Raw genomic sequence first — 8,561 nt, 5'->3', positions numbered from 1 at the left:
AATTATTATGAACCATCCCATGGCAAGGATTGGTTTCATCCTGACAGCCCCTAGGGCTGATGGCTCCAATAAAGGATTTCAGCACGAGCTGCATGCTGTAAAATTCATGACAGAACGGTTGGGTTGGAAGGGACTCCAGCTCCCAGAATTCAAATCTCATTTTCTGGGGATATTTGATCCCAGCAAGGATCAGCTAAACAAGGTAATTTGGTCCAAAGCCTGGCAATGCAGCATGGAAAAGACAACAGCAGCTGATTTACTCCTCAGCCTCAGAAATGTTTTCACTCCAGCCCTGGCAGACAAGCGCAGAACTCAGCCCAGGATCTCCAGCAGAGCTGGAGAAACAATTGATTTTTCAGTTCAGTAGCCAAATTGGAAAAGTAAATAGTTTGAAATTACCCAGAATGGGTTTTTTTTGTTGGTTTTCTTGTTGAATTGAAACGTGGGCTGAGGAGCTGCAGCTTCTCCAGCAGCCTGGCCCCTGGGATTTTCCAGCCAGCACAGGAATGGGCAGGATCGAGCACCTTAATTCCTCCAAAAAAGGGGTTTTGTCATCACCCTGCCACTCCCCCAGCTGCCCCTCCTGTCAGGGAGCTGTGGAGAACCACAAGGTCCCCCCTGAGCCTCCCTTCCCCAGGGTTTGGGGTGGTGCAGAAGGAAGCTGTGCCAGCAGATCCAACCCCTGGCACCACCAAATTCCCAGGAACAGCTGCAGGATTGGCACCCCCACAGATCCAGGAGATGTTGCAGGCAGGCTGGAAAAAGGAGCTGTGAACAGGGAATTCCCTGCTCAAGCCAGCCAGACAAAAGTGAGATCTCTCAGCCAAAGCCAGTCACAACAATTAACCGTAAATTGCAAATTATTGCTAAAAATTACTGAAAAAGTTATTTCTGTTTCGAATTAGAAATGCAAAATCTGTGAATTCTGCTTTACATTTATTTAGAAAGACAATAATCTCCTGAAGACAACAAGAAATTCTTTACCAAATACTCAGAGATGCTCTTTCCAGTATTTTCTTAAAACTAATCAAGTTCGAAATCCCAAGTTTCCTTTTATAAACAAGGTCATAAAATGCCTTAAAAATCTCCCAGGAAATTCATGGAAATTTATTCAGTCTGGTAGGAGAGAGTAAATCTCTGTTATGCTTGTGGATCCTTCCCCAATCCGTGTACATTTTAATTAAGCCCATTAATTTTACAGAATTGCTGCTTGTTTGTTGCTGGATTGTTGCTCCGAAGAAAGCAGCTTTTTTTCCAATGGAAATTAAATTCCAAAAGCTTCAAAGTAAGTTTTTCTACCAATCCAACACTGAAACCAGCACTGAGAAACCCAAAATATTTCCTGCTGCATGGAGAGCTTGGTTCGGTTTTCTGGTTTGTATAATGTCATGAAAAAACTATTAATTTTATTATGGGTCCACTGAGAAAATCCTCAAGCCCTGTGTCATTCCAAAGGATCCTGAGCCATTAACTGCTGTCTAAGGTTATTGGAGGAATTTCCATCTGTCATTGTGGCTTCCAGGCCAAATTTCCTAAATTTCTGATCATGCCCTGACCTGGTTTGGTTATTTGCAGCAGCTCTTCCACCTCTGAGATTCGATTTTATCTCAGTCTTTATCAGCACTCAAAAATTCAAAGCCAATTAAAACTTCCTCAGGGAAAAACATGTTTGTAGTTTGACAAATATCCCATAAAACCGCTCAGGGCTGGGATTGAACGCTTAGAAATCCTAAAAACATGGAATGGTTTGGGTTGGAGGGTCCCTAAATCCCACCCATCCCACCCCAGCCATGGCAGGGACACCTTCCCCTGTCCCAGCTGCTCCAGCCTGGCCTTGGGCACTGCCAGGGACGGGCATCCACAATTTTCCTTGGAAATTCTTCTCACAATTGACACCAAATCCCTGCAAAACCTGTCACACAGCAAGTTCAGAGAAGCAGATTTGAAAATCTCCGTGTTTTCTGTCTAAATTACTGTCAGCACTGGGGAAAAAAAACCAACAAAGAACAACTTACTTCAGTGTAGGGACTTAAATTGTCAGAAGAATTCCTTGTGTCTCCATAAAGGGAACATAAATCCTGGCAAAACCCATTCTCTACCCAAAACAACTCATTCTCCAGGTTGTGTTTTCCCAGGCTGCCTCCGGAACCTGTCTGGGAGGAAAATGAAGAACGAGTACATGAAGGAAATCATAATTTACAATATGTTCTGAAGCCAGGCTGCATTTAAAACAACTGGAATTGGAGATCTGCTTGTCAGGGAAAAAACACAAAAAAAAAAAGCTAACGAGGAAACCGTGTAAATGGTGTGAGTTTGTTTTGTTCCTGCTAAAAATGCTGGAAGTGTCTGACAAATGCCAGGAATGAGCTCCCATCTCCAGGTGGAAGGAGAGGGGGACTCGTTGGAGGCTGCAGGGAGTGGCAGAACAGGGAAACCATGGAAAAGCAGAGGCAGCACCAATGGGAGCCGAGTCTCTGGGTGTTTTCCTTGGAATCCAAGGAACAAACTGATTTTTTTGTCGGGGGGGAAAAAAAAACAATTAATTCTCAAGAATGGTAAATTTTTGTGGATTGTGAGGTTTGTGCCCTCTGGCAACAGCATTGCTCCAAGAGAAACAGATCCCAGAATCCCAGACTGGTTTGGGTGGGAATGGACATTAAAATCCATCCTATCCCAGCCCTGCCGTGGCAGGGACAGCTCCCACTACCCCAGGGCACTCCAGGCCCTGTCCAGTGACACACAACGAGGTCAAAGACTCAAAGTAGCAAAGCTGAAGGAAAATGTTCTGAAATGTTATTGAAAATAAAAATTAAATTCCCGCCAGCTACGAGCACAGCCAAGCTCCAAAGCCTTGAAGTTCTCCATGGGTGCAGAGGGAGAGCATCCTAAAGAAGATCCAGGCTTGATCCACATGGGAGCTGGACTTGGAGATCCATGGGGGTCCCTTCCAGCTCAGGATATTCCGAGAGTTCTCCTGAGCTCCAGCTCCCGCCCTGAGCACACCACTCCTGGCTGCTGCCCATCCAACCCCCTGACAAACAGCATTTCTGTTCCTCTCGGCTGTCCAACCTCCCTTTCTTGGGCTCTCTCCTTCCCTTCACCAGGAAACAATATCTTCTCTCAATCCCAAAACAAACAGGTAAACTAAACCTCACGGAGTGATGGAAAATCCTGATCACCCAGTGCAGCTCCTGGCCCTGCACAGGACACCCCGAAATCCCACCCTGTTCCCGGCAGCACTGTCCAAACTCAGCTAAGGCTTGCCATGGGGAATGAATTTAATGTCTGGAAGACAAAACCCCAGTCCTACACAATTTTGTCTCCCCCACTGCCAGTCCAGGCCTCAAAAATGATCCAAAAATCCCAATTCCTCCTTCCAGCCTCACTCCAAACCCCCCCAACAATTCCTACTCTCCGTTTCCAGCTCTTCGCCCCAGGCTCCTAAAACACCACGTGGGGATTTGGGAGCCCCATTTGAAACAAATTGTTTTAATTAAAGCAGTAATTTCCGACCCTGAGAGATGTGAACTATTAAAGAGTTGCCAGGAGGGAGAGGCACTAATGGAGAGCAGCGAGCAATTCCAGCCAAGCTGCTGCCGGTTCTCTGGGAAAAGGGATGGGAGAGCAGAGCCAGGAGCTGCTCAGCAGCACCCAGAGCGCTCCCAGGAAGGATTCTCCTCGCAGAAACACCCAGAGATTCCTTCTCTCAGCTGCTGAGCCCTTTGGGATGTCAGGGGAGGGGAGGAATGGAAGGGATGGATCTCCCCTCCAGGAAACAGCTCCTCAAAATGGGCACAGAGCAAAGGGGGCAGAACACGTTTTCACTGGTGGAAGGGAATTCTCTGTCTGAGGAAACTCGGCTGGGCTTCTCCAGTCTTGGGAGGATTCGTTTGGGATGGCCCACAGCTCAGGAGGATTCAGAATTGTCAAGTTCATGTGCTCTTTTTCCCATAAAAATGGATCTTATCCAACCCCAAATCAAATTCTTGGGGGCTTCCCTGGAAATGCCAAAGTCGGCCAAAAGAAGAAAAAGCTTTTTTTATTTTATTTTTTTTTTCCAGGTTGTAAATGGAAGGAAAACAAGAAGAACATCCATCAACAATAACAATTCCAACAATTTATCCAAGAGCCACCTGTCTTCTTCCACAATGAACCATCCCCATTATCACTCCTGATTCTGGACTATTCACAAATTCAAACCTCAGAAGGCAAAATCTGCTTCTTGCTACAAAGGCCAACATTTCTCATCCACACTTGTTTCATGTTTGAGGGCTGAATTTATGCCATGGCCTGGCCTTGGGCACTGCCAGGGATCCAGGGGCAGCCCCAGCTGCTCTGGGCACCTGTGCCAGGGCCTGCCCACCCTGCCAGGAACAATTCCTGCCCAAAATCCCATCCAAATCTACCTTTTTTTCAATTTAGCTGTATTTCAGCATTTTCAGGACTTAAGCACTCTCAAGAAAACCACCCTGTTCTGGAAGCCAGGAGATCAAAATTTCACTTCTAGGCACCATCAACTCTCCTGAAATAATCCAGAATTATCCATATTTAGAAACACAAAAAAAAATTAAATTAATTAAAAGCCATTTTTGCAATGTGCATCGCTAATGAGGAAAACAATTCTGCTTCAGAGTGAAAAGGAAAGCATGGAAGCAAAACTCCTGAGGGTTTTGCACCCCCAAACATTTCCCAAGCAAAATCTCCAGGATTTGCTGCCAATGACATCCAGTTTTCCCTGGGTTTCTGTGCAGGAAGCCCAGAGCAGCTCCCTGTGCCACCCATGGCCCCGCAGGGCTCATTCCCCCGGGAATTCCTGGAGCCAGCAGGAAATTTGGGATTCTCGTTAATAATTCCCTCCTTGCTTGACTGGCAGCTCGTTAAATCCCGAGGAACATCCATAGACGTTTCAGGGAACCCTTTTTTCCCGTTCACAACCCCGGTGTCACCTGGCTCCTCAGCTAAGGGACACGGGCAGGTGACGCCGTCCTTCACCCCCAGCTCTGCTGCAAGAGTTAAATAACATTAAACAGAATTAAAGAATAAAAAAAATAACATTAAACAGAATGAAAGGCTGGAATCACAGGCAAACCAGGCCCCTTCAATCCCACTGCGGGATGTTTAACCAGACATCCCGCAAGGGCAAACAGATAAATTGAAGTTTCCCGTTGCAATCCCGGGGACAACGGGAGAATGCTAAACAGGGAGCGCGGGGGAGCAAAATGTTTTGCCTTATTTTTAATTTAAATGTAGTTCTAGAGATGAAGAGCCTGGAGGCACCGAGCATGGCCAATCAAAGCTCACAGGATGATTAAGTCACACCCAAATCACCACTGCCCAGCACCGCTCCACTCATCTGAGGAGGAATTTTTTCCAGAACAAAGTTGCTTTTTTGCCTTTCATTTTTTTTTATTTCCTGAAGTATTTTCAAAAAAACATGATTTCTCTTTGGCAAAGGAACCCTTTGAAGTGGCCCAAACAGTCTTTGAAGTGAAAATAGAGGAGTTATTTTGTATTCATGCACCCTATTTCCCTCCCCCCTCCCAAAAACGGAGGTGCAGAACTCGGTGAAAAATTTATACCCTGGAATAGGCGGCCTCGGCTCGTGACACCAGAGGCGTTCAAGGGAACAAAATGGCACTAAAATATAACTGGAGAGGTCTTGGGGTGCAAATCAAAGACACTGGATGGAAATGCTGCTTAATTAGTGCAGATGGAGAGGCTCGAACTGGATGGCAGAAGGTTGCAATGGCGAAAATTCAGGAGGCATTAATGGGCTGGTAAAAACGTGGCTCTTTGGAGCTGTCAGCCTCGATTAGAAAGCTAAAAAATTTATTAAACCTCGGTGAATGTTGCTTTTCTCAGTCACAAAGGCCATTAAGAACTCCTGGAAGTGGTGGATGCCACACAGTCCATTAGCAGCTGGATGTTAAGGCTGTTCTCTCCCTCCTTCCATCCCCATAAATGTATTTCTCTGCTCTAATATTTCCTAAGAGGCTCCTGCGGCGCAGATTTTCCTTTGTACATCTTTCCTCAGCCTCAGAACAAATGAGACTGGCTGGTCTCACTCAGAAACTAAAAGTTTTCAGGTAGTTCTCTGCAGAATGATGAAAAATCCCACAGGTTCCAGAAAGCAATTGGTAAATAAAGGCTCCTGCTTCCATAAAAAGCAATTTATTAAACACAAATGTTCGGCAATGTGAAGTGTTTTACTGCTGCAAATTCAATACTGCTCGAAACACACTCTGAAGTCAATAACCCAGCAGTAAAAGCAGCAGCACACACACAAATGTCTCATCTTGTTCCACAAGTCACCATTTTCTCCCACACAAAATTCCCATCAAAACATCACCTTCCAATTCTTACCTGAAGTGTCCAGCTGAAGAAACAGCAACCTGCGTTTTTATTTTTCACTTATTTTTTTTAAATAATTCCTCAGCACTTAAATCCCTTTTCATTTATGTTGGATGTTTAGGAAGAGGGAAACAGTCTTCCTGGGGGAAAAAAAAATAAAAATCATGCAAATAAATCATGCAACAGGAAAGCTCATAAATCTGCATTTATATTGGAAGTAAAACTGAACTCACCAGAGGTGATTTACTGCCTCTAATAATGAATGTGACTATTGGGTCCTTAGATTTTCATTAGCGTGGTGAAAGAATTTATTTTATGTGCAAATATTTAAATACTCGTAGAAAGCAAATGTAAAAATATTGCAAATATTAAGCCTCCAATTACTTCGAGTTATGTGAAAATTCATTGGAAGATAATTTCCTGCCTGCAGAAAAATAGATTGTCAAAATCTGGGGTTTCTGCTTTGCCAGGGAACCCGAGGAATTTGATGGCTTTGTTTGGCTGAGGAGATGTGAGCGTTTCCCACAGGAAGGGGCAGGGCAGGCTGAGTGTGGATGCTGAGTGCCAGAGAGCAGCACAGTGTGGGAAACTGAGTCACAGAACCTCCTCCCTCTGGCCTGGGGAAGTGTGAGGAGCAATCCAAGCAGTCCTTGGAGAGGGAAGACAACCTGTGCAAGGTGGAGCTTTGTCACCCTGAAAATCAGGCTTTTCAATGTTGTTTTCATCATTTCTAGCTACTTTCCCAGGAAAGTAACTATAAACACAAATATTTATACATTCCATTAAAGATTTGCCTTTTGATGGACGTCTCTCAGGGCCAGTGTGGTTGGGAAGGTGGTGACCTGACTATCCAATCCCTGGTCATCGTCAAAAATCTATAAATACTGAAAGAACAAATAAACTTTCTTCTTACTTCATCACACTTCGAGCTGTGTCTGTGTGAATCGTTTCCTGTCCAACAGTGACAGTGTTTGTTCCTTGTTTGCACCTTTGGGTGCTGTTCCAGCTGTCCAGTGATGTGCTGGATCCATGGGCAGTGAAAGTTTCACCTTCTCAGAGCTGTCCATAGAAGAGGAGCTGGAAGAATAAAAAGTGCTCTCTTTGCAGCTGAAGCTTGGGAGTCCGTGTGGTCACCCTGCTGTTCCTAACACGGTGTGACACAACTTTGGACAGGACAACTTTGGGGATTCCTTATGAACCCTGGAATCGTTCAGGCTGGAAGAGATCTCAGAGTCCAACCATTGCCAGCAGGGCCAAGGCCACCACTGACCACGTCCCCAAGTGCCACATCCCCAGGGCTTTGAAACCCCTGCAGGGATGGGCACTCCTGCCCTGGGCAGCTGTGCCAGGGTCTGACCACACTTCCAGGGAAAAAACTCTTCCTAAAACCCAGCCTGACCCTCCTGTGGAGAATCTTGATTAACTCCTTGCCCAAAGCGAGCAGAACCTGTGACTTGCTGAGGGTTTGGAGGAAAGGTGACGAGTTCTTGCTGTCACCAAGGGATCGTGGTTCCAGCCTTTCCTGATGGATGCCGGGATGAGAAGGACACGAAGCGTTGGAGCGAGTCCAGAGGAGGCCAGGGAGGTGTAAGAGGGCTGGAAGATCTCACCTGGTGCTCACCTGGAGGGGAGGAGTTTGTGTGGAGCCCTCCCAGCACCTTCCAGGCTCCAGGGGTCACGGGAACTGGAGAGGGACCTTCAGCAGGAGCTGAAAGGAGCAATGGGTACAAACTGAAAGTGGGGAAATTCAGCTGATTTTGGGCAGGAATTGTTCCTGGCAGGGTGGGCAGGCCCTGGCACAGGTGCCCAGAGCAGCTGGGGCTGCCCCTGGATCCCTGGCAGTGCCCAAGGCCAGGCTGGACATTGGGGCTGGAGCAGCTGGGACAGGGGAAGGTGTCCCTGCCATGGCTGGGGTGGGGTGGGGGGGATTTGGGGTCCTTCCAACCCAAACAATTCCATGATTCCCTGGTGGTGGAAGATGAAGGAGGGCCACAAACACCCTGAGCTGTTCCTCAAAATGAACAGCAGTCCCGAGGGTCCTGCAGGCCCCAAGTTCAGACAATTCCCTGCAAGACAAAGCAGAAAACGCCACAAATGTTCTCATTTCACATCTCCCGTGGTCACACCACAATTACCAGGACACAAAAGCCTTTTTTTCCTCCAGATGCAGAGTTCTGGTGATTTGGAGCCATTAGAGTCCAGCTCAAACC

The 8,561-nt window shown here is 46.5% G+C and overlaps 1 long non-coding RNA gene across 1 annotated transcript; it reads right to left on the bottom strand.

The window, feature by feature from the left end:
- Positions 1–2,070: 2,070 nt before the first annotated feature.
- On the bottom strand, positions 2,071–7,382 carry LOC148183815 (uncharacterized). The gene is made up of 3 exons (XR_015773192.1): positions 7,265–7,382; positions 6,364–6,491; positions 2,071–2,153 (listed from the first exon to the last, which is right to left on the bottom strand). It is a non-coding gene; the product is annotated as an uncharacterized LOC148183815 (long non-coding RNA).
- Between the last annotated feature and the right edge of the window lie 1,179 nt (positions 7,383–8,561).

Source organism: Pseudopodoces humilis, chromosome 9 (genome assembly GCF_049639895.1).
Source record: "Pseudopodoces humilis isolate 2021_Gansu_Grassland_sample_001 chromosome 9, ASM4963989v1, whole genome shotgun sequence".
Lineage (NCBI taxonomy): Eukaryota > Metazoa > Chordata > Aves > Passeriformes > Paridae > Pseudopodoces > Pseudopodoces humilis.
The sequence above is the reverse complement of the archived record's forward strand: the minus strand, read 5'-3'. Positions and strand labels throughout refer to the sequence as shown.